Here is a 24,705-nt window from a genome sequence, read left to right as displayed (position 1 = left end):
AAATCTAGAGTTAATCTTTTATTCTTTTTTATTTTGGGTCCTCTGTAATAGTGAGCACTATTCTTTTTATATAGGATTTGCTCAACAAATACTCACTTATTTTATCATACAAATACGATTATGTTCAATAGTCAACACTGGTTCATTCTGACTTTGATTTTTCTTGTCATTGCCTGATTTTTTATAGTTTGCTTTTTGAAATAATAGCCCAAGGACATTATTTTTTTCAATTCTATTGTTTATTTGTTTAACAATACACACAGGATTAAAGCAAACCTCAGAGCCTGGCAACTTTCCAAAATCACTACTCACTGTTTTGACATTTCAGGTTGAGCTTAGTCAGTTGGATCCTCCATAGAGCTGGCAGTGGGACATGAGCAGACTGGTAAGGTCATGGGGACACTGTCACATAATTGTTCCCAGTCTTCAGGATGAGCTGCCTTTTGCTCACTGTGAGTTTTTGGCAAGACCTTGCCTTATCATCCTTTGGCATGGTGGGTACCACATGGTAGGCACTCAATTGATGTTCAATGAATTGAGTTGAATTACTCTTAGCTCCTGGACTCATAAGCCAGAATCAAAACTGGCATGTCCTAGAAAGCATATCACAAAGGGCTAATCACTTAGCAAAATGCCAGAGAGCACCCGTACTTTGTGATCAACTCAGTGCCAAATGCAGAGTGGGCAAGGTCTCTACATCTACAAAATTCAACCCCCTGTTGTGCTTGTGTTTGCTACAATGGAAATCCAGAGTTTTCACATATTGTGAAGTCCTTTCCATGTCCAAATTATTTTCAAGCATTTATAAAGTAAATTGGCAACTGAAAAGATCCTTGGTTTGTTCTCAAATAATTACTGAAATTGATTTTATAAAACTAACCAATATAATTGGAGTGAGTATAACTCATTGTCACAGTTGACTGAGATTTATTAAATAGCCCTCATAATCTAGTTGTCCCATGGAAAAATGCAGCAGCAATGTAGCCCTGAAAAATCACAATCACTTCTGAGTCAGCTTTTTTTTCTGTGATGCTACAACCCAGCTGGTAACTTTACACACCTGAAGAGTGACCATGGACAATGTGAGACCTCTCTGCCTATACAAAAGAATAAAGCAAGAGTCAAAGTTGTGAAGTGTTTGGTTTAATAGTCTATACGTTTTAACTACAGACTTCTACAAGCATAAGGGAAATTTTAAAAAATCACCCATAACCCAACCAACCCAAAATTGTCTGTATTATTTTGGTATCCACCATGTATGTACCTTTTGCAAACAGAGTTTCTCTCTTTCATCAGAATAACCCTGAGAGGCAGGCATGATGGTGCATGCTTATATCCCCTGCAGCTGGGAGGTGGAGATAGGAGGATGGGCGGGGTTCAAGATTATGTTTGGCTACCTGTTGAGTTAGAGGTCAACGTGACTACAGGGACGGCAGAACAACCTGTCTTTGGAGGCAGACAGTGCAGAGTCAGCAATCTGGGCTTAGGTGTCTTGGGCCCACACAGTAGACTGTAAGGGCTCTTCAAACCTGTTTTTGTTCCTTCAGTGATGTTACCAGCAATAAATGTGGTCTTCCTGTTGGAAAGTTCACTAAGCAAACGCCTTGAGCCCTGTCATTCCAGCGGGCTAGTCAGTTTGACTCTCTCATCGGCTCTCACGCTGTGTCCTTAATGTAGCCAGGGCGCCCAAGCTCCAAGACATTTAATTACGCAGCACCTTGTTTTGAGTTCGTATTGGAGATTCAGGAAAGTGAAGCAATCTATTTGCCTCATCCAAGGAGGGGTTTGGGAGGAAGGGGTAGGGTGGGAGTGGTGGTGGTTTTATTTCTCACACCTTGTCTCCTGGCCGGGTCAGTCGCACCTCTACAACCCTTCCTGGGCTCTTGGGATGCGGCCACCACACCTGCAGGGGAGCTGCACGGCATAGGTGGGAATGCCAGCCTTCGACTGTCCACGTGCTGCACAGTGGGAACTCTAAGTAGTTGCTTTTTTCGCTGGCTCACATCACCGCCCAGGGCAGACCTGGGAATGGTTATCGGCCCAGAGCTGCAGGCAAAAGGCTAATCCAGCGCTAGAAGGGGGGCGCTGGTAGTTAAGCCCTTTAATGGCCCCCATCCTATGATAATTAGTCCTGGCCTGGAGCTAGCAAACCTGGAACCCCTCTAACCTGAAACGGAGCCTCATCCACTGCTCAGCGCTAATCCCAGCACAATGAAAGCTGGTCTAATTCACTGGGTAAACAGCCTCTCCAGTTACTTACAAGCTGGCTTATTTCAGCCCCAAACCAAATAGGAAGGCGGACAGTGACTGGAAAGAAAGTCAAATATTTAAGGACCAATTTTGCCTTAAAGTCCACAATCCCCCAACACACCCCACCCCTGTAACTCAGGAGGGATGCTATCTTGCTTGAAATTGCCAGTTATGCCACTTTTTGTTTGTTTGTTTAGAACAGGTAAGTACTTGGCAATGAAAACGACAGCTGTCGAGAAGTCCCTCCAGAAAAGACACTGTCTTTTCTCTTCTCTTGATAGTCATAGGATTGCGACCTCTGAAGATAGCAGGCACTTACTACATTTTCTTAGCTCAAAGCTGAGAGTCAATGCTTAATAAATGTTTAACAAAGATCGGTTCCCCCTTTTATCTCAGAAAATTCTAGACTAGTGATTCTCAAATTCCAGCTGTATCACTTGGAAGGCCATAAAAAATTGGTTGCTGAGTGTGCAATTTTATGTCAACTTGACACAAACTAAAGTCATCTAGGAGGGAACCTCAACTAAGAAAATACCTCCATAAGACCAGGCTTTAGGCAAGCCAATGGGGCATTTTCTTAACTATTGTGAGTGGTGCAGGGCCTACCCCATTTTGAGTGGCCCCATCCTGGATCTGAAGATCCGGATCTGAAGATCTATAAGTAAGCAGGTTGAGTAACCCCAGGGAGTAAGCCAGTCAGCAACACCTTTCCAAGGCCTCTGCATCAGCTCCTGCCTCCAGGTTCCTGCCAGGCTTGAGTTGCTGCCCTGGCTTCCTTCAAAGAACAATGACAAGGGAGTAGAGTCAAATACCCTCCCCCACGTCGTTTTGATCACGATGCTTTATCACAGAAATAGAACCCTGAGACTCTAAGTCCCAACTTCAGTTTTTGATTCAATAGGCTGAGAGTACAATGGTCCCCCGGAGAACCCATGGTCTAGAACAGGGGTCAGGGAACTCCTTCTGAGAAGCAAAAACGTGAGGAACTACTTCAGGCGTGGCCTACTGTGCAGGCTGTCTCAATGGCTCACCTGTACCACTGGTGCACAGCACTGCAGGTATGGTACTGGAGTGAAATCTCACATAATTTCTGCATACTAGGAATGCTTCTAGCTTATGTTTTGTCCAAACATTTAAAAACTTAAATCCATCCATAACTTGCAGACTGTGGAAATCGAGCTTTGTGGCAGATGTGGCTCCTATTTACTGACCTACAGTTTGGAGGAGTATTGTTTAGATAAGGGTCAGCTCACCATCACTGGAGGCAGAGACAACAGCTGAGAGCCTGACAGTAGCAAGTGTGGAAATAACTTTAGGAAATTTCCTGTGTTTACAAACCCAACTTCTCATTAAAACATCCAAGGGTTGTGTGTGTCGAGTGTTGTTTTAAGTTTTGGGATTGAGTTGGGGAAAACCAGGACCTGTCTTGACCCACCCAAACTCTATGGGTGATGTTTATCTTTGCATCAACTCAGAGGCTGTGGTATGGGACTTCTCAGGCCTGGCACTTATTTTCCTGAAGTCACAGAGATTTTTTTAGTTTTTGGTGTAACTATGTTTAGGGATCTACACCATGAGCTCAGCCCGCTACTAAGAACAGCAGAAAGTGGGGAAGCCAATCAGGAGATTGGATCCTGAACCCAAAGGACAGCAATAGAAATTTCTTAGTGCAAAAATCTTCCCTTTCAGTACCATGAGCAGCAACCGCCAAAACGTTTAGCAGATGTTATTATAGGAAAGCATCTTCTTTGTTTAGGAAGCCAAGATGAGAACCAATTCTTCATTTCTAGGGTGGGGCACAAGCATTGTTTTCCAAGGAAAATTGAAAAGATGAAAAATGTCCCTGTATGTCAGGCAAATGAGAATTCTAAAAGCACCTTATTCTGTTTTAATCTGGAAAACTGAGTGCTGGTGTCAGAGCACTAGATCTCCATCTTTTTTGAGTTTAGGGGAAGGGTAAAAAGTATTACCTTAACTATCATCAGTTCACTGGGGTCATTATTTCTCAAAAGGTAAAGACCCTTGTTCTTCAGTGTTGGACACAGACAGGCAGGGAAATGTGGGCGGGCAATACCACTACAGTGTCAGCTTGGACATGATCGTACCCATCATGAAATACAGAGTCAAGGAATGGACAGTTTTGAATACTGACCAGGCTACTTCCTACTGTGGTAAGCTGGTATACATTAATTAAACTTTCTGACTCTTAGTCCCATCATCTATCAGGAAAAACAAAAACCACAGTAAGATCAAAAGGTGTTTGTAAATATTAAATTATAAAATGGGTGTGTCTAGCATACTGTCTAGAACTGGCAAGAAACCTGATAATTCTATCTCTTTTAAAGTATAAATATTAACTGTGTGGATTGCTTATTTTACATGAACTACACTTGACTTCTTTTTAGTGTTTAGAAAAGCAAATATTTTGTGGGCAATGGTGTGGGAACTGTGGTATATTTTACAGGTCTCTGAGGAACTTGGTATTATGGTCACATTCTTTTGCTTAGTTTTTCTGAAAGATGTCGATAAGTATGCAGGTCTGAAAGGACCTAGCAAAGATGAAAGGCATGCCCCTCTAAACCACAGTGAGGATGAATGAAAATGGTCTGGCCTCTCTGGCCAAGAGATTCCAGAGGTCAGGAAGTCTATATAGTGCTCTGCTCCGAGTTGAACATTTAATGGGTGTGAGTGAGTCTGAGTTCAAGGGAGAGCGGTAGAAAGGCAGAAGCCATCTTACTAGGTTAAAGGCTACAAAGCAACTCAGTGCTCAGGTGCCAGAGCACTAAGAGGGATGCCCAAAACATCAAGAACAGGAACTATGGCCTGACGCTGCTCCATGTAGCCAGTGTTTCTCTCTGAGAGCCCATGATTCTTGCCACTGAACTGTCAAATTTCTCCTATCCATTGCTCACCTGCTTGGGTCTGGGACCCCCAACTTCAGTTTCTAGTGGATCCATCTGCCTTTGTTTTGAGGCCTGTTTACTTCGTGGTTGCACACGAGGCAACACTTTCTACCCTTTCCCTGAACTCACAAAAGATGGAGGATCTGATAGCGCTCTGAAAACAGAATGAGTGGCCCAAGGGGTTTTTAGAGTCCTCACTTTTTTAGCTTCTGATTCTGGTTGCTCACTTTGAGATTCTACTCTGTTTAAACACGAAGCTGGGATCGTGAGCCTTGGAGCCTAGACTGACCTGTGATATGTGGTCTTGTTGGGCATAGACACGATGTCAGTCTGAGGGAATCACTTTGTGGATGAAATTAAACATGAGACCCAAGCACATGATCCTTGTCACCAGTGGGACAGAGCTATGTCATCATGGAAGGAAGGGGTGTGGCAGAGGTATTTTTAGAGTGTGAAGGAGGAAGAGCCATTAAGTTGGTTTAGGTGCTCATGTGGCCTCTTGTTCCCTGACTGATAACCGTGGCATGATGGATTTAAACAGGAAATAATTACCATTCTGCCTTGGGCTCCTTTATTAAGCTGTAGCACACTGAATTCTTGGGATTGGCTGTGGACCTGGGATGTATCCCCTACAGCTATAGATGGAGGTGGTACTAGAACCACCCCCTAGGGATTCCCACCCTTCTTTCCTCCAGATCCTGTTGCGATGAGGCTCTGTACTCAGGGCCCATGGGTGGAACCCTGGGACAATTAAACATTCGTGCTCATTGAACACTTGTCAAAGAGGTGGCACTAGGAACTCTTAGTCTGTTTGTCTGCTTCTGTCTTCACACCAGAACTCTTCAGCCGTTTGGGTGGCCACATTCATTAGGAAGCCGATTGAGAGAGGTGGTAGAGGCCTTCTCAACTACTGACACTGTATGCATTCAATATAAACTAGATAATAGCATTTTGAGTCGGGGGGACAGGAACAATCACAAGGCCCTATGTGCCTGGGCCCTTATTGTCTGCCTTCCACATAGAAAGAAGACACGGGAGACATGTCAGAGAGCAGTGGCCAGGAAAACCTGGTAGCTGTGATCGCTGATAGGCATGGCCTTCGCCACCTGCTCGCTTCATGCTCAGCATCAGCTGAGCAGGGTGTACTTGACGACACCTTGACATCTTGGCCACACTGCTCTTTTAGTGAGTCTCCCTGTTTCACCAAAGCCCAAAGAAGGCAAGCTCAGTGTGAAAAGGGAAGGTAGGAGTTGCTGAAGGCAGAACCCTCCTCTCTCTCTCCATGGTTTAGTTCCTACTTTCTGCCCACTCCAAGTCTCAGTTCCTCCTTCTGTGGATGAGATGGAGATAAGAAGCTGGCCTGTGTCTGAAGATTTTGCTGAGGACAGAGTGGAGAAGATAGGAAAAGCACTGTACAAAGTCCCACAGCCACAGAAATGACAGTTGCATAATGACGAATTTTATATGAAGACAACGATGCTATTGCATGCCCAAGGTTTCTTGGAAATTTCCAGATTTCTCTGTTAGACAAGTTAATCCTCAATTCTATGTTATCAACTCCATCAGTCAGAAAGAAAATCTTGGTCTCCTCGAGATATTTAATGAACAACGAAACAAGATATAAAAGCATAATTTGGATATTTCAAGTTCAAAGGCGTATCTCAAGTATTGGGTTCTTATAGAGAGTTTAAATCAGGTATATACAGGAAATCTCAGCTGTGCCGGGGGCATTTTTTCACTCTATAATGTAGAGATGATGGGCTTGGAAGGAAATAACTTCTGTTATCATTGATAGAAATGTAAAGTTATGTTATGATACACACTGCTGTTTCTCCAGGCACTTTTCACATTGGTGTTTACATCTGCCCACTTATCAGAGTTTTGACTCTATTACACGGTGCTCAATTTGTTTCCTTCTGAGTAGGCACTAAACAAGATGCCTATCACAGCAGAACGGACCTCCTTCCTAGGGGTCCAAAACCAACAGTGACATTCCTGATGAGAATTGTCCAGAAATATCCAAATTGATAATGGATGTTCCCCCAATGACCCCCAAACAGTCGTTTATTCATTTCAGGAGCCAAGACAGAGTGTCATTATCCATTACCAAAGCTTGGGCGTAGAAGATTGGATATGAAGGGAGGAAGGTCTGGTCTCAGGGACTGAGCATGTGACTGAATTGTTACCAGTGATAGGTTCTAAAAGGCAAGTCCATATCCAGACATTGTGGAAAAGATTCAAGGCCCAAGGTCCAGGGATTTGAGTCCAGGCTAGAATGTAAGCAGAAGCAAATTCTACCAGACTGCAAACTCAGAAGGACTGAATAGGGTTGGATGGATGTAGGGCACTGAAAGGCCTAAGCCTTTGTTGCTAGCCATTGAAAGAAATCTAAGAGGATAATTTTGGCTAAGCATGGGCTTTCAAGAATCAGTTACTCCTGAAGAAATGGCCATCTAGTCTGATCCTGGACTTGCTCTCCAGTGGTTAGATGGTCAGCACAGGGATAGCCAAGTAACATGAGTCGAGAATTGTTACAGATATTGGCCTCAGAGAGGGTAGGGTATATGCCACTGAAGTAAATCCATGCCAACAAGGACTGCCTGTGGTGGTTCTGTCCTTGTTGCTGGACTCAGGCCTTGCCCAGTGCAAAGTTTTTTTTCGGGGACCTGAGACTCTGAGTCTCTTGGGATAGAGGCATCCTCCCAATTTAGGTAAAATCTTCCATTTCTGGGTCCCGTGGTCCTAGGCTTGCTGTTTTCAAGATTAATATTCACTGTGGTGAAGGGTGTACAAGCTGAAGTTGGTGGGTAAAGATTCCCTGAGCAATGGAAGCTGCTGAGTAATGTGTATTAGGTTTAGAACCCTCTTATTTAGACAAAAAGGGTAATTGTTATGGGAATTCATTCAGTCAATAGCTTTTGGAGTACTGCCCCTTTTGGGCATGATCTGAGGTACTACGTGTGCACCGATAAGCAAAGAGAAACATGCTCTCTCTTTCTTGTATGGTGGTCAGAGATCTGATTGAAGCTTCCAGCACCCCTGGGCAGAAGACCATGGCAGCTCTCTACCTTGCAATCATTCGTGAGTATTCCCCAAATAAATATTTGATATCCCTTTATTTTGGGCTCTCATGGACTCTCCTACTATTCATTTACAGTCCCCTGGCTCTAATCCAGTTTCTGCTAATTCTATAGCAGGAAAAAGTATGGTTTTGAGGCACTAAGGGATGGGGGTGATAAAAGCTGAAGGCCTATGCCGAACTTTCTGCAAGCACTCTGTTACTCACTTGCAGATAGACACATGCCTGAGGAGCAGTTTTCTCCCCTCACTCCTCAACTTACATAGTTAATTATGTACACATACATGCACTATCAATTATATTTTCCTGTGCAGACTCACGTGCTTTCCAGGACACTGGTGTCTTCACATTCTATTTCTTTTTGTCCTACCTTGATCTCCCAAGTTCCCACATCTGTGAAAGGCCCATTAAAGAAATAATTTCCCACCCCACCCCCAGCTGCACCACACACCTGGTAATAAATAATATGATCATTGCCTAACAGGCACCGCTAGGAAGACCCGAGTGATAAATAGAGAGACTCCTTGCCTCTCCACAGGCTCTGTGGTGAAGGCGGGCAGAAGAGAGTTAGCTATTAAAGAACGCACATAGCCACAGGCAAATTCTCTTCCTTGATTCTCCTTGTGGAGACCTTTCCTTAAAAGCTGAGATTGCTCTGATGGTTCAAGGTGCTATTGAGCTCTAACGGGACAATTACAAGACTCCAGTCGCAGCATCTGAGGCCGATGCTTGTGTCTGATAAGGTTGCTTGAGAATAATACTGAGGAGAGAGGCCTGATAATGGGTTGCTGAAAGGATCGGACCAAACATCTTTGCCCAGAGCCTGAAGACAGAAGCAGCTGCTATTGCAGCAAAGCCTCCCCCACCTTACCTCAAATTCTTTTCCATTTTTATTGCATTAAAAACACTCTCTAAACATGCACTTCAGAAATGATTTTTTTTTTAGCTCCAAGCTAGGAACACTGTTCACCAACTGATTTGTAGTATGAGAGGTCTTAAGAATAATTCTGCCTTTCTCATTCAGATTTTCTCCTTTCTACTCTGTGCTAAGAAAACCTGCCTGGGAACAATTGTTATATTTTGGCCCCTGTCTCCCTCCAGTTGTATAATTTGCTACCTGCCTAATTCTTTGACTTTAAAATCCTTTTACAAAACCAGATAAAATAAGAAAGAAATTCAAGGTCTTTCTTTTGTGGAATTTTCTTTTTCTCTTTGTATTGCACTGTCTGTCATCTGTTAGGTATGATGTCTCTCTCTCTCTCTCTCCCTCCCTCCCTTCCCCTTCCCCTTCCCTCCACTTTCCCTCCCTCCTCTCTCCCTCCCTTCCTTCTCTTTCCCTCCACTTTCCCTCCCTCCTCTCTTTCTGCTGGGATTTGATGGAAGATGTCTGCTCAAAGTTAGACAAACTCAGGAGCGATTAATTTGTGCAGTGTGTACAAAAACAATTTAAGACAAAATATTTGAATTTAGCTGATTTAGGATACTCATCCTAAAGAATCCCAGAAGTGGGTGAGTTTACTGGTTTGTGTCCTCAGTGTTTCACAAAGCCTAAGTTCCCTACTTGGTAAAAACAGAAACAGGAGGGCAGGTATAAATGAATAACCTGGGTGAGCAGCAACCAGCTCTGGCTGATTTTAGTCTTATGTAGCTCTATGGTGAATCAAACTGAGCAAATACCTGCTCAGACCAGAAGGTATATAAGAGCTGGATGCTGGCTCCTGAGAATTTAACTTTAATCTACAGTTAATACAGTTGAATTTATAATAGATAAATAATACAGCATAATGAGAAAGCTCAAGGTCCTGTGGTATAAGTGCCAGGTGCTGGTAGAACTCATAGTACCAGGAAAATGGTGATGGTATATCCAGATAGGGCTTCCCTTGTTTCTCATTTGAAACAGTAATGACAAACCTTATCCATCTAGGTAGGGTTCCAGTATATTGATGAGGAAGCACAGAAAACCAGAAGAGAACCAGGGCTGGGACACCCAGACCTAGTCCTCCTCATCTACACACCACTAGGTTCAGCCTTGGACACTCTCTTTCTCATCCCAAGCCTCCTATGCTTTGTCTGAAGATAATATTAGCTGCACCCAAAGGTTCTTTGGGCCTGAAGCATCAGAGTACTTTATGGCTACTGCCAGGAAGTCAGCTATGCATACTTGGCCCAAAGACATTTTATAGAATTGTGCATCTGGCAATTGCAAACACCCTTTCCTGAGTTGCAGGACTTTCAAATTCTCATTTCCAGTGAACATTGTAGATAACAGCCAAGGAGGAATATAGGATTAGGAATTCCTAGTCATGAGAGAGAGAGTATCTTCTGTGAATGGAGTTTTTAATTGGTCTAAGAAATAAAAACCTGGAGTCAGATATAGAGGAAAATTCTGAGAGATCAGAGAGGAGGAGCAAGCCACAGCCACACCTTACTTCCTTAGCGTCTCAGCAGACAAGAGAGCAAGTTCCTGTTTCTCCTTGCTTATATCCTGTTTCTGCCCAGCTATCTCACTTCCTGTCTGTCTATAAAGACCTCCAGACCTCTATGGTTATCTAGTGGCAAGATCTATTCTCTGACCTTCAGACAGGCTTATTTGTACAAGCAAGATACCACCACAAACCTCAGTCCAGGGGAGAGTCTTGGATGGTATTACAGTGAGGGCTGATCTGCTACATCTAGTTTCTAGCGTCACTAGAAAGGAAAATATGGGAATAGAGCCTGATAATGGAATCCATACAGTTTAAGCCTAGAATGTTTTTAAAGCAATAAATACTGATCCTTATACTTGACATAGGTTGAATACCCATGAAGTCAATCTTTTCTAACACCTTCTTAGAGAAACAATGATGCTGACCACTGGCTCAGTAGAATTAGGAAGGCCCAGATTGTGTTTGTTTTGTGTATTGAGTTCAACATAGTGTTCAACTCACTGGGATCTAGATATAATGCGAATGTAAGACAGAAAATTCCCAGGTAATTTTAATTTAAGACATTCTTCTATACTAATGCCCATTGACTGATATCTTTTCAGTACTTTAATGTTTTTATTGTTCAGAAGCATGGGAAACAAATACATCAAATATGTTCATAATCTTTTGGTCTATGTATTTCCATACCAAAAAAATATGTACTATAGTGGTAATCTGAGGGTATGTTAAGTGCCGAGGACATTGTCCTTGTAGGATGTCAATGATCATCAGTTTGTCAAAGCAGGCCCAGAACCATCATTCTATAGTTGTCAGCTATTGGAAGGTGCAGTTCTATGTATGAGCCAGAGAGCTCTGGTTAAAACATTTCTGCTGGAGCACAGCTCTGACTCAGGGATTATCTGGTAGTTTAAATTAGAAATGCCCCCATAGGCTCGAATATTTGAACACTTGGTCCCCAGTTTGTGGTGATCCTTGAGGGGATTCTAGGGAATCTTTAGGAGATGTGTCCTTGTTGGCAGAAATATATCCCTGAGGGTGGGTTTTGAGAGTTCATAGTCTCACGACAGTTCCAGTTTTCTTTCTCTGCATGTGTTTGTCATTGAAGATGTGTTCTCCCAGCTCCCTGCTCTTGCTGTCTGCTGGCATGCCTCTGCCCCAATTATGTAACCTCCCGGAACCATAAACCAAAGTAAAATCATCCATAATTCTCTTTGGACGAGGGGTTTTAGCACAAGAGAAGAGAAACTAGTAAGGGTATAAGTGAGGGTGAGAAGGCACACATTCTGATCTACACATAACATCTACTCTTTACCATGGCTTTGGAACTTTGTGTTCTCATCATTCATCTAATTACAGGGTGGTTCTGCTGTGCAGCATAATTTAGAAGGAAGACAACTCATCTCAAATGCAAAGGTTAACTGTTACTCATTCAAACTGGTGTTCTCTTGCTTAGTTTGACATAAAGAACATTTGTAGACTTTCTTATCTTTCCTATCTAACTTTTTTTGCTCAAAGTCCCATCACACTCATTTAGTATACTTCTTTATCTCAACATTTGAAAGGGATCTGAACTCTTCCAACATAAGCCCTGCATCTATATGCTGCCTTACTTTGCTGGAAAGGATTTGGTTTCTATGTATGTCAAGGAGATATCCATCTTTAAGATAACAAAATTTAGGAGATTTTGTATTTGGGTTAAGAACTTATAAATAATTCCTTGCTTGTAAATTAAGTAAATATTTGTGAAAGGATAAGATTTGTAAATTCAATAACATTTTTAAGTTTTCAAAAGCATTTTTAATGCTGAAGAGATGGCTCAGCTAAGGTCAAGACCCCTTGCGGCCCTTTCAGAAGCTAGGAGTTTGGTTTCCCAGCACCTACATAACACTGCTCACAACTTCCTGTAGCTCCAGCTCTAAGGGATCTGATGGCCCCCTCCTGCCACCATGGAAGCCTGCATTCACCTGCATGTACCCACACAGGACACACATATAATTAAAGAACTTTTAAAAATCTCAACCAATTTCTATTCCTCAAAGAATTTCTCTTTAAAAAGATATGTTCTTAATGTTGGAAAATCCCAAAGGATCCCACAGTGATCGTTTCAGAAAACTCCCACTCCCTGTGAACTTTGAAAGCCTCACTGTGGTGTACAATTGCCTTTAGACCAATCAGTGAGCATGAAAATGGATGTCAGGGGAGACAGCTGTGAGTCCAGTGTTATTAAAGAAGAGTGAGCAGCTGCTTCCCCATGGAGACATCCCCTGTCTTTAGGTGTTCCTGAAGGACTTTTGAACACCAATACTGTCCCACATTACCTGGAAGTAAAGACACCTGGATTCCCCAGCTTCCACCCAATCAAGAATGAGCAGGTGGTAAAAGCCCTCCCCAGTTGAAGAGGTTAGTGATAGGGGGTATCTTGTGTCTTTTTTTTAAATACAAGGAAAAAAACCTTTCAATTTTCTAGAGTTCTAAAACTTATTTTTTAAATTAAAATTTTAAGCTGAGGATTTACAACTCAGCTATTAACTTTTAAGAGTTTCATTACAGTTTTTAAAATCATAATTGCTTGAGGAAGGGGAGAAGGAGTGTCTACTTTATTCCTGATGGAAACTATACATATAGATGAAGTGTCTATATAAAAATGGAAGCCATGATTATATTAATACTGCCTAACTGATATTCAATAAGGCACCCTTCTCTATCCCATTGTCCATATTTAAATACTTCAAAAAGAATTCTAATCAAGGGGAAATTAATAGGGAGGAAAGACTGGGGCTGGGAGAAGAAGGTTCTAATCCCACTATCTCTTAATATTTCAAAGTGTCTTTTATTTTCTTAATAAAAGGGTGAGAAAAAGAGAGGGGGAGAGAGAAAAAGGAATTAATCCAGTGCTCTGAACTGTCCTCTCATCTCAATGCTTTAAATAAATTCTAAGAGAATATTACACATAAGAAAGCTATTTATGTCCAATGGTCAGGCTTTACTTTCTCTTCTCAACTTTCCCCCATTGTTCATCCCTCCTGTTCTCTATTCTACCTGTTTTCTTTTCATTCTTTACTCCATCCCCAGGATCTTTAAAACCCAGCAATACAACTGGATTTAAATCCCAAGAGCCCCCCTCAAATGGCCTGACTGTGTCCCTCCCTTCTGCTTTATCTCCTGTCTTGCTTCCTGGGAACGCACTCCCTGGTACACAGGTGCACCCGTCTCTGCTTCTGGACCTGTTTCTCCATCATCTTCTGCATCTCTGTCTCCTCTACTGATTCTTCACGGCCCGCCATTGCTGTGGGAGCACTCCTGGGTGGCTTCTTAACAGATGGAATAATAAAATCTTAGAATTATTTGTCTTTATGGGAGACATTTAACTTGCATTGCATCATTCAATCTTTATAGTAATTGTCATTTTATAGGAGAGAACTGGGCTGAGGAAACGTCGAGGGTCAGCAGAGTTGGAGAACTGAACTTAGAGGCCTGGTATCGGATGCATTCCTTACCCCTGAACCTCTGCTGCAGTTCAGTAACAGTCCATACAACTGGGCACTTAGAAGTCTCTAATCACTTCATGCAACACTTTACCCAAGGAAGATGATAAGCCTTGGGAAGAGGACTACCATATTTCTTTGTGCTCGTGCCCAGGATGGGTAGGATAGTAGCAAATTTTGAGGTTCTATTCAATGACAAAATCCTTTCTCCCTATCGATAAATGGTTTTCACTGTCTTATGCAACCAACTTACAAGTCAGACTAATTCAGGCCTCCTCAACAGAGATACACATGTCTTTGCTCATAACAAAATGAGTCTGTACTGACACATTACATTGTTATGATCTACTGCATGCCTTTGATGAACTAATTAAGGAATACATTAACTCAGTATTCTTCATTTTCCCATCATTTTCTTTTTCATGTGAATGAATGTTTGGCCTGCATGCATTGTCTGTGCACCATGTGCATGCCTGGTGCTTAGAAATGATAGAAGAGGGCATCAGATCCCCTGAAACCAGAGTTACACATGGTTGTCAGTCACCATGTGTGTTTTAGAATTGAATCTGGGTCCTCTGGAAGAGCAGCCCATGATCTTAAACTCTAAGCCATTTTCCAGTTCCCTCACTTGTTCATTTAACAAATACTTAACTGAGAACCTTGATGTGTCAGGTACTCTTGTAGGATCTGGGTTACTCTGGGTTACTCTTCTCTTTCTCTCTCTCTCTCTCTCTCTCTCTCTCTCTCTCTCTCTGTCTATCTCTCTCTCTCTCATATATATATGTATATGTATATATATATATATGCCATCTTCCAGCATTTCCATAGGATGATAGAGGCAATAGCCACTGAACACAGACCTGAAGTAGGTAAAGGATGTGGATAACCAATTGAAGAGTTGTTCAAGTAAAGGCATAGTAAATACAAAGGCAGAGACATACCAGAAATGTTCAAGTGTTAGTGGTGTCACTCATCCATCTCTAATTCTTGGAAAGAAATTTACATCTTTTACTCATCTGTAATTGAAGAAGAGAAAAGTCTATCTTCTGCACATATATTTTTGCAATCATCAGTACAAACAGAATATAGATTCATGTGAGCAGACAAATCTCCAAGGTCCATGCATAGATTTTAAGTAGAAAGATAGGGCTAAAGTAAATAGCATTACTATATTTAAGATATACATGAACAATCAGTATTTTAGCCTAGGTTTCTTAGAGAACAAAGGCTGAGGCAAGGATTAAGAGCTGCCTTTATTCAGGATATAAGAGCTTGAAGGGAAGGGAGGCAGGGGAAGAGGGAAAACGTACAAGATGCTGACTTCTCTGCCACTGCCTCGTGAGATCCAGGAAGACACAGTGAGTGGCCTGCACAGTGTCTGTATTGGCAGATGCTGATCTTGACCTAACCTCCAGAGAAAGGGAACCCCGGGGAGAAAGAAAAATGTGTGTTATGCTTTCTGTCACTACCTTTTGACAGGTAGCCCCTACTTCCTATACCCATCCCTATATCCCTGATTTCCTAGTTGTAAAAATCTGTCTTTCTGTCCAGCTCCCAGATCTATGCTATAGAATTTCACTGAATTCTATGACAAAAGGAAAAGACATTGGACATGTACCTGATTCACCAGGGTGTATATCAACTGCCAAAGGAGTCAGACCAGAACTCACAAGCCAGTAATGGATGGGCCCCAGGTAATGGGGAAGGTGGATCCCAAGTGAGGTTGGTAAGCAGATGCAGCAATTGAGCCAAAGCAGATGCTGAGAGCTAGAGGAGCACAGCTAGAGTATGCACAGTCTGGAGGTGCACAGATTTATACAGTCTGGAGGCGCACAGGTGTGCACAGTCTGGAGACGCACAGGTGTGCACAGTCTAACCGGTCAACAGCAATACTCAGTAAGTGTAAATGTTCACAACACTCTAACAATAGATGGGACATAATCTTCATTTCCTTTAAGTTCAGGAAATCAAGATTAGTGGTGTCTATGTGGGAAGCAGGGAGGGACTGGGAAAAGGACCACTACACCGTGAGCAGGAAATGTCATATGGAGTGATGTGGCCCTAGTGCTTTCTGAGAACACATGCCAACTCTGTGGTCACTCTAACAAGGTCAGTTCCTGTACAAGTGTCCACAAAACCTAAACTGACTGGGAAAGTGTGCAAACTAGGTTTGAGTGATGAAATAAACATAAAACCAATGTAATTGACTTAATATGGCTGAATCTTCTATTTCTTAAAATGGGCAAATGAGAGAAGTTGATGGATTTAATCTTAGACGGAATTCACTGTGTGGATGTTATAGGTATCTAAAATACTAACAACCTATTCTGCTACATACATTTTTCAATTTTCAAATCATTTAGTTATTGGAGAGAGCTAGTCATTGGAGAAACTCAAAAATTTAATTTACCAAAATGTAGTATCATTTATAAAGTGGAACAAGCCTAAAAGGAATAGAAACATAAACCCTTGAGTAGTACATCACCAAAGCAGAATTGTATGCAACACACTTTGCGTGTAAACTATGAGACACATCCTTAGTATGATCCCATTGAAAATGAGTGAATCCCTGACATTCTCTCCAGTTCTTTCTGTCCATGCTTCCCGAATCTCTGGCTTTCTCTCCAGATCTTTCTGTCTATGCTTCCTGAATCCCTTGCATTCCATCCAGTTTTTCCTGCCCCTGTTTCCCGCTTCTGACTCTGATTCCTGTATTCTAGTTTCAGTCCTTGGACTTTACTTCGCTTGGCTTTCTCTATGACAAACAAAACCAAAAAGAATCCTTCATAAAAGTTCAGTGTGGTGGTTAATCATCAACTCGAATAGAGGTAGAATGATTTAGGAACACCTTTGGGTGTGTCCATTAGGACATTTACAGAGAGGGTTATTTAAGGGGAGATGATCTGTTCTGAATGTGAGCATCACTCATGGGCCAAGGACCTGAATGGAATAAAAGGGGTAAATGGAGAGAGCCAACTGAGTGTGAACATTCTCCCTCTCTCTGCTCTCTCTTCATCATAACAGGAACTGTTCCTCCACGAAGCAGACAGATCCTTCCCCTTCAAGTTGTTTCTGTCTGGTGCTCTGTGACAGTCACACAAAAGCACTAACTATGAATTATCTCTGTGATTAAAAACATTAATCTCATTGTAAGGCTCTATTACACATACATGACATCATCTCAGTCTAATTATTCCACAAAGTCTCTACCTCCCGGCACAGGTCACAAAGGGTCAGGGTTTCAGCTGAAGAGTTTGAGGAGGACACAAGCTTGCGGCTACGGCAAACCCTCCAAGAGCAATAACTACTATCTTAGGTAGCTTGACTACATAGAAGAACGTGTTATATAGCATACTCTGCCTTCTTCCCCTGAAGTCAAGAACAATCTGTGGAGATATTCACTTGGTCATTCTGCAGCTTCTTGGCTCAGGGACTGTCTTCTAGAAATCCTGACTGGACTTCAGAATGTCGCACATTGGATAAAAGTCTGTGAGGAACTCGAAGAATTAGATATTCATCAGTGTGCTTGTAGCAAACTGAAACAAACAAACAAACAAACAAAAAACCAGCATACCAGTAAGGTAACTGGGGTGCTGGAGACTGGGTTCAATAGTTAAAGCTCACACCAATCTGTAACTCCAGTTCTAGGGGATCCAATGCCCTCTTCTGGTCTCTAGGGGCATTGCAAGCACATGGTGCACAAATAAATGCAGGCAAAACATCCATGCACATAAAAAAATAATCAGTTTACTGACAAGATGTTTCAGGATTTCAAATAAACTGTCCAATGGTCTTCTTTCTTTCCCCTTCTCAGCTATGACTCAATCTCATGTCTAGGCTAATGCCTGAAACACAGGACTGGCTTGGGTCAGCTTCACGTGTTGGCAGACACAACCTTCATTTCCCCCTATTAGTAACTAGATGAACGAACCTTTCGAAGATTGGCTACATGTTATTTATCAATTAATATAAAGATTAATAAATGAAGACATATTACAACAGAAATTTATGTTCCTGTTATTCAGTAAATAATATAAACACCTCTTGATGAGTGTGCAGAAACTGTAGGGAAGCACTAAGTTCAGCTGCAAAGATTCCTAGGTCTCTCCATCCAACCAGGGAGCCTGAGATGGCAGGTGCTTCTTCAGCAGGAGTCGGTCAGGCCACGCTTGGATATGTAACTTTTGTACACTCCCATTTGACTGATTTCATTCACCTAAAAGATACCTTAAACCACTGGAATTGAAGCACTACATACAAAAAGAACACAACTCCTTGTTTGGATTATTTTTGCCAACAGGGATAATAACACCAGATTTGAAGTGAGTGAGGTGATTCTTTCCACAGACTCTTTGCAGTAGATGCACAAAGTTTATCCATCTCAATCACCCATCCATTCATGGGCGTTTACTGACTATCAGGTGTGTGCCAGCTAGTGTGAAACAATGGGAACATAAAGATGGATGCTTTCTCTATGCTGTCATGTGCAGCTCTCCTCTGGCCCACCAGAAGGCTCACACTGTAGCTCACAGTCCCGGTGGCTTGGTAGTACTCAGACTTTAAAAAAAAACATTTGGGCACCCAGCTCCAGTCCTGACAGGTCCTGACATTGACAGATCTTGGGGCAGATTGTGGGTAAGATAACGAAATTCAGAGATAATCTGGAATGTAGGGTTCCATCAGATACAATGATGTCCTGGCCAAAATGCAAGTGTGGCTTTCTGAGACAAGCTCAATGACAAAGAATGTGTGTATTGTCCATATCCCCGGCATCTGTGGCAGTCAAGCGCCTGTGTCCTGCCTTGGTCTGTAGGTACCAGGAGAAGGTCCTAAGATGGTTCTATATCCCCACATCTGCTTAGAGAGCTCTAGAATTTTCCCTTTTCTTATTATTTGTTAGTCAATTTTCAGTACTTCATAATGAGGATACTGCATTTATATCATGTCTACCTTTCTTTCTCCTGCTCCAACTCTTTCATGGTGCTCTATACGTTCCAGGCACAGGGTGAAAATCTGAGAATAAAAAAGGAGGGAAGGAAAGTAGGAAGAGAGCAAAGGAGAAGCTAGGCTCCTTATCCTAAAAAATCTACTAGAGTGACAGAGAGCAAATGGGGACAGTAGTCTCTGAGGAGTAATGTACAAGGAAGAGCAGACTGGAGACTATTTCTATGCACAAGGAGATGGTGGGGAGTAGTTTCAGAAAGTATAAGCTGCCATCATGCATGTCGGCACCTCCTCTGGAGTGGTTTTCCTTCTGCTCATGAGTAGCAAACAACTATGAAGAATGCAGGGAATTGAAGTCTCTGTAGTGGGAAGCCACATAATTTACTATTTCAGTTGGCTCACTCTCACCTGGAGCTTTATTGGTGTCAATTAGAGAAAAATTTCATGGAATGCTTCTGACATTCTTCTGTCTCAAGATAGAAGGCTTTAAAGAGATCTTCTGTGAAGGAACCATACAAACTTCCAAAGGAGGGAAGCAACCAACACTCCTACCCACCTATATCGCTTGTCTTGGTTACTTTTCTGTTGTGGTAACAAAACACCATTGCCACACTGACTTACGAAATAAATCATTTAATTTGATGCTCACAGTTCCAGATGATTAGGCCATGATCATCATGGTGGGGAGCATGGCAGGCAGGCAGACAGACAGACAGTCAGGCCCAGCACTAGAGGAGTAACCAAGAGCTTATATCTGCTCCACAACCACGAGGCAGATAGAGAGACTGGTAAAAGGTGACACTCTGTCACACACCTCCTCCAACAACATCACATCTCCTAACCCTTCCCAAACAGTTCCATCAACTGGGGACCAATCATTCCAATACGTGAGTCTATGGAGGCCATTCCCATTCAAGCCATCCCAATGCCTATGATCCACCAAAATGACCAGCATGGTATGATAACCATAAGGCTGCAACAGTGGAAGGTATATCATGGTGGTAACCAACCGCTCTCTAATTGAACTTACTTAAGACTTGTTCAACAAGAGAGAAATCGTGCTCGTACTGGAAACCCAGCTAACTACCCAGGGCTAGTAAAGTCATGGATCTTGGGGAGCAGCCTACAAGTATCACTTTACTAAACCAGCATAATCCCTAACTACATTCTAAATATTTGTCCTTATACCCACAGATAAGTGTAGTTTTCACTCTTCCTCAAGGAAACTTCTCTTTGCAATAGATGGAGACAATTACGGAAAACTATAAGCAATAAACATGCAGCATTGTGGGAACTCAGTCATCAAGGTTACATTTACAAAACAACTCCTGCACTTAAGGCTCAGGGAATATTGTGGGAGAGCAGGTGGAAAGATTGTAAGAGCCAGAGGATCAGGGAGTTTGCTGGGATTGTGTCTTCTAGTAATGCCAGAAGCTGCAGCCATAATGTCTCACCAACACAACTGCATAAATATGAGCTGAACAGGACAACAATAGATATGCTAAAGTGAATGGGAAAGCTCTGGAGGCCTTAACTCTACAAAGAGAACTATAGGTAACTAAGGAGTTCTGAGGGCAGGAAAAATCATCTTCCCCAGGGAAAAGTATACTAGTTTGTTATTCAATACTTAATGGTCAGCCCTGAAAACATACAAGAAACATTGTACTGAATGAACAGATTTTATTTATGTATTTAGTAATATATATGTATATACATACACACATATATATGTAACAATAATTAATGAGAAAAGAGGTCCTGAATTGTAAAGAAGAGGAGTATATGGGAGGGTTTTGAGGGAGAACAGGCTATGAGAAATGATGTGATTATATTATAATCTCAAAAAATAAAAGAAATAATTAAAATTAATATTCTGCAATATCTAGGAAGAATTTGATGACGATGTATTCTTAAGGGTTGGGCATCCTGTTGAACTCTCCTGAACTTTATTGTATCTGTTATTCTATCTAGGAGAAAAGAACATGTAAGAACAAGAAAATAGTAGATTTGCCAAGAACTTATAACTAGTGACAGGCTGAACAGGTAACTTGATAATGCCCTTTCCATACATTCACGTTATGTATTCTGAAATCAAATCTCTTGCTACTGCTTTAATGTTTTTAAGTCAACATGTTGCTCTAAATAAGAGGCATCCACAAGAGTGGATATCATGGAAAGGTACTATTAAACGTCTAGCTGGAGACCCTTTAAAAAACAAACAAACACAATCTTCTGTGATTACTGTGCAGCACCCTAACCAGTTGATGTGCCAGTGTGAACTGGGCAAACTTTGTAAGACCTTATCCCTAAATGATGGCCTACAGGCAATTAATGACTACTGAGAGAGGGAGGGATGAGTCCCCTGATTGTTTACCCACCTCCAAGTGGCCAGCCCTAAAAATATATACATACAAGCAACACTAAACAAACTAAGCAGGCTCTTAGTGAAGGAAGAAAATAAAATGAGAGATAAAATTTGAACCAATTTTCTATGGGTATTTATTCTCATAGGTCTTCCCCCCATGTGACAGCAGCTTCCAATCATAACTTCAGAGAGAAACTCCCATCTTTAGAAGTCAGTTTGGTTGTGGTACAAGTGTGCTTTGCACATTCAAATCAACATTTCAAGACTGGGTGCAGATGGAAGTTTCTGTCCCACCCGGCCTCGAAATGGTTTAGCCCCAAATAAATACACAGAAGCTTATATTAATTATAAGATGTTTGACTGATGGCTCAGGCCTCTTATTGTCTAGCTATCTCTTAATTCCTAATCCATTTCTATTAATCTGTGTATTTCCACGTGGTCTTAGCTTACCCGATGGTGTCTGGGCCTCTAGCTTCCTCAGCAATTATATGGTGTCCCTCTTGACTCTGCCTACTATCTTTCTTTATCCCTGTTTGAATTTCCTGCCTGGCTAAATCCTGCCTGTCTATTGGCCAAAACAGCGTTATTCATTAACCAGTAACAGAAACATATATTCACAGCACACAGGATATCCCCATCAATTGGGCTTTTGTATTTGAATTGTGTCCCTGCCTCGAATAGGCCAAGTTGGTGTTCCTTTCTGCACTGTGCTATTATTATCAGCACCCCCATTTTAAAGATGAAAAAACTAAGAGCCAGAAATAATAAAATGCTGGGATAACCCAACCTGATAAGTGAAATAGGTTTGTGATGAAAGAAGTTTTCTGAGTAGCTGCTTGTAAAGCTGGGGTTCAGGCTGGAGATGTGGGTCTTTATCACCTTGTAGACAGAAGGCTATAGTTTTCTTTTCTTGGGAAATTCTTTGAAAATCATCTCAATGCCACAATTCTTACAAAATGTAAGAGCACAAATTTTCTTTGACACAATCTCAAGGGAATTGATGGCATTTTTCTCTCAGATAGCTCTGGGCCTATGGAGAAAACAGATGCTGAGATCTGTTATTTCATTCTGAAACAAGGTGGTAACTAGTTTGAACTTTTTAAAAGAAAAAAACAGGGGCAGTAAACTCTGTCTTCTTATTTATTCTGAATAGCAGTTTGTCTAAAATCTAAAATACATCAAAAGAATTTACTGTTTAAAATATTTCCTGCCTGTAGCCTCAGACTTAGGATTTTATTATACAGTTACGTTTTTTTTCTTGTTTATCTGTTGAGAACAGGGAGATTGGGTCTTGACTAGATTCGGTTCTGTTTAATTGTCAGTTTCTCCCAATTTGGGAGTCTGTAGGAACAGCTCAGTCTATAAAGTGCTCATTAAATAAATGTAAGAACTTGAGTTCAGACACCCACATAAAAAAACCAAGCATGGTGACCTGGTTGAACACCAGCTCTAGGGGGATGGAGACCAGAGGATCATAGTGGCTTACTGGACAGTGAGTCTAAATGAAACAGTGAATACCAGGTTTAGTAAGAGACTCTGCCTCAGAAAAAGTAGAGAGTGAGTGATAGAGTAAGACAGGATTTCAACCTTTGGCCTGCATGTGTGTACATCTCTGCACAGAAACATAAACATGCACACAATACAGTACACACACACACACACACACACACACACACACACACACTTTTTAAAAACTCCCTTAATTTGGACTGTATTTTTAGTGTAATTTGTGATAGATAAATTTGTTTGTTAACCTGACACACCTAAGAAAAGTGAACCTCAATTGAGGAATTGCCTATATCAGACTGGCCCGTGGGCATGTCGGTTTGGGGATTTTCTTTATTGTTAATTGATAGGATAGCCCATCCTATTGTGGGTAGTATCACTCTTAGATGCTCTTGAGTATATAAGAAAGGTAGCTGATCCAAATGGATCAAAGACCTCAACATAAATCCAGCCACACTGAACCTGTTAGCAGAGAAAGTGGGAGACACTCTTGAACGAATTGGTACAGGAGACCATTTCCTGAACATAACTCCAGTAGCACAGACACTGAGGTAGACAATTAATAAATGGGACCTCCTGAAACTGAGAATCTTCTGTAAGGCAAAGGACACAGTCAGCAAGACAAAAAGGCAACCCACAGATTTGGAAAAGATATTCACTAACCCCACATCTGACTAAGGGCTGATCTCCAAAATTTACAAAGAACTCAAGAAGCAAGTCTCCAAAACACCAAAGGATCCAATCAAAAAGTGGGGTACAGAACTAAATGGGGAATTCTCAGTAGAGGAGTCTAAAATGGCTGAGAGACACTTGAGAAAGTGCTCAACATCCCTAGCAATCAGGGAAATGCAAATCAAAACAACTCTGAGATACCATCTCACTCCTGTCAGAATGGCTAAAATCAAAAACTCCAATGACATTTTATGCTGGAGAGGATGTGGAGAAAGGGGGAACATTCCTCCACTGCTGGTGGGAGTGCCAACTTGTACAGCCACTTTGGAAATCAGTATGGAGATTCATCGGGAAAATGGGAATCAGTCTACAATAAGACCCAGCAATTCCATTCTTAGGCATATACCCAAAAGGTACATACAACAAGGATGTCTGTTCCACTATGTTCATTGCAGGCAAATGAATGGAGGTAACCCAGTCACAAAAAGAGAAACGTGGTATGTACTCACTCATTTATAGATTTTAGACATGAATCAGGGGAGTGCCAGCATGCAATCCCACTGCCAGAGTCTAGGAAACACAACCTTGATCCAGTGACTGATGAAAGCAGAGGCAGATACCCACAGACAACACTGAACTGAACTCCTGGAATCCAGTGTCAGAAAGAGAGAACTGATGGGAAAAGGAGTTAAGTCTGGGCTGGTTTTACCCATAGAAACAGTTGACCTGAACAAGGGGGAGCTGTTGGACCCCAGATTTATGGCTCTGTGGAAAGCATGGGACTGACCCACACCCCCTGAATGTGGATGTCAGTGAGGAGGCCTAGGTAATCTATGGGGCCTTGGGTAGTATTTATCCCTGGTGTACAAATAGACTTTGAGTGCTCATGCCACAATATGGGAGGCTCTCTCAGCCGGGACTCTTGGGGGGGGGGGACTAGGCCCTGCCCTGGATGAAATGAAAGTCACTGGAGATCCACCATGGAGGGTCTCACCCTCCCTGGGGATCGGAGTGGAGATGGGGGATTGGGGGAACTGGTTGGGAGGGTGGGAAAGGAGGGGAGGGAGAGGGAGCT

Source organism: Mesocricetus auratus, unplaced genomic scaffold, assembly GCF_017639785.1.
Source record: "Mesocricetus auratus isolate SY011 unplaced genomic scaffold, BCM_Maur_2.0 Super-Scaffold_100691, whole genome shotgun sequence".
NCBI classification, from domain to species: domain Eukaryota; kingdom Metazoa; phylum Chordata; class Mammalia; order Rodentia; family Cricetidae; genus Mesocricetus; species Mesocricetus auratus.
Note: the sequence above shows the minus strand (reverse complement) of the source record.